The following is a 2,811-nucleotide window of genomic DNA, read 5'->3' as shown; positions in this document are numbered from 1 at the left end:
CAAGAAGAATACCAAACTATTTAATAATTTTTCTAAGGAGAAATAAGCGCGTAATACTCTCTTATTCTCATAGAAAATACATATATTTTTCTGTCTGTGTACGTAGCATAGATAGATAGTTATACATGTACGATAGATTGCTGAATATACTTTTGCAAATAGTATCTGTTTCTCTTGTACAATTCGTATTTAAATTATGGATCTATGTAAGCATTTTATTTATGAGATTACCTATCTAATTCATAGAGATTCACGCACGCAAATGTATATGTGGGAGGCGGAGGATAAATGTATATGAAACATAGTTATTTAATCTGATTCAAAAATTCGAAGCATATATGAATCATAAAGGATACCTCTGATATTATTCATATATAATATTTTCTGTGATTATATATAAAATCTCATCGAAATCATACTTCGGATCATTAAATAACTCCTGTTCCTGATTATTACATAATTATTCAAATATGAATTCTCTCATCTAAGCCAGATCTAAGCGAATAATGGCTATCGATGATAAAGTGATCATTGACTAATAATTATGTAACGTTAAATTACCGACTTAAGTGATATGTCCTCCGCGTTAATATTCGCCATGTTGCGTTATAATCATCGTTCGATAGTCATTCCATCCTATATGACGCGTGTAACGCATCTTCATCTTACGGAGTGAGAGAAGAATCCGAAAAGAAAACTTAGATGATAGCTAAATATCTAAATAAGTATACCGCTTGTTCGTGTCTATTAGACGTGAACGAGGAAGAATTTTGTGAAGCGAGCTAGGAATACTCAGGGGCACGCTTCCGTCATTATCAAATCGAAGACGATTAACGTAAATATGCAGGAAGCGAATGCTGATCTTGCAGAAAGAGATGAATATTAATTCAATTCGGAAGAACTATCGTCCGATTTTATGCATGTTATTTCAGTGGCGTGACAATTCTGAGTATCGCGCGGTCTCCAAATGTGCTAGTAATTTAGAATCGATTGATAATAGGTAGACGAAAAAAAATTACCGCTTATTATTGTTATTATATTTTATATATCTCGAGTACTTTTTTCTGTACAATGTCTGTCCCGCAATTTTGCGTATCATTAGATGCGATTCGTTAAGTGAGAGAAATCGAGAACCGTCGTTAATATAAAGAGACGATAAGTAGCGAATTTTTAAATTGATATCGCACGCAACACATATACGTATACCGGAAGAGGTGAACGGTAATGTCGGATATGACGATTCGTCTTTTATCACATCGACTTCCCGCTTATATTATTATATGAGTAACATTACATGAAGAGGCTGACTGTTCTGTATAAATACGTCAGTGATAATCATAATAATATTAATAATAATATTGATAAGGATTAATTAAGCACGGATGTAAATGTACGTTTTGTACACTGTAAAAACAATACGTAAAATTACACGTATAGTGTTACAGGAGTAAAATTTACACGTCATACGATGGATATAAATTATAATTATATACACTTTTCTTATAAAATTTTACACTTGTTGCTCGTGTTATTTTACATATTATTTTTACGGTTTAGAGTGAATGAGAAATTGCGAAAAATCATACTGTTGGAGCGACATTATCGCTATACGTATCTATATTTCGTCTCCCCATTCATCTTTCCTCTCTCGTCTTCAACATTTGTTGCCATCAACACCTATAATAAATGCCTCGGCGCTTCGTTGTTATGTCGTATTTGCCATGCCAAGATAATGGAGATAATACATTGATTGACTTATCACGGTGATGTTAACGCGTAATAACAATACCAGTAATATGTATAAGTGATCCAGAGACCATGATGAGATCGGAATGATTGTGACACCGCGATATGTCTTTCAACGACGAAAATAATGCAATTACAAGATTATTGAAGGATGACCTTCTTAATGATGCTATATAAAATTATTCAAAAACTAACTTTTACAAATTTATTAAAAGATTTTAGATTTACCTTCCTCTTTGCGCGCAATTCTAATTTTATAGTTATTCATTATGCATCGCATAATGTGACATCCGAAGCGTCCTTTATTAACAATTGTCGTATTGTTGCATGGGAGATTGTCGCAAATCAGCTTGCCGCAGAGTTAATATGTAATTATCGTGACATCCTGTAGATTACCTTATAGCGATATTTTAATCGGGTGAGTTTCAATAAACTTCCGCGCTAAAACGCATTTATAAACGTTTAATTTATTGTTACCGCGAGTCTCGCAGAAAACGACGAAAACACAAGTTATAGCAACTGAAAGCTCAATTAAGAGCGCCAAAAATTATTAATTTAAAACGTTTAATAAGCTCATTAATTAATGACTATGCGTAATATCATTTCTACGCTTGCATTCTTTTAATTTAATCTTTTCCAGAGAAGGGAAATCGGAGAATTATTGCCGACTGAACGATCGTCAGACGATGATTGATACGGAATTCGACACACTTGTATCAATTCGTTTTTGTGGAATCCTCGCGACAGCTTTCGATGTTTTTCACTACACGATTTTAGCGACGTGCGAAGTTACATGCCTTCGGAACGCTTTTTAACGCGGAGTAAGTTTTAAATAAGTTTTAAGACCGATGATTCTTAATTTGTTCGCAGATCGACAATTTTCGAGAAAGAAGCCCCGAACAGGAAAATATAAAATAGTATTTTATTCCGCGAAAAGCCAAAAATTCTTGTTTTTCTGGTTTTTTTTTACAATTTCAATATGTTATACGACTACTAGGGAGAAAAACTATAAATATTGTACATATAAATATATATAATATTTAATATATATATATATAATATATA

The sequence above is a fragment of the Atta cephalotes genome (genome assembly GCF_000143395.1).
Source record: "Atta cephalotes unplaced genomic scaffold scaffold00089, whole genome shotgun sequence".
Lineage (NCBI taxonomy): Eukaryota > Metazoa > Arthropoda > Insecta > Hymenoptera > Formicidae > Atta > Atta cephalotes.
The sequence above is the reverse complement of the archived record's forward strand: the minus strand, read 5'-3'. Positions refer to the sequence as shown.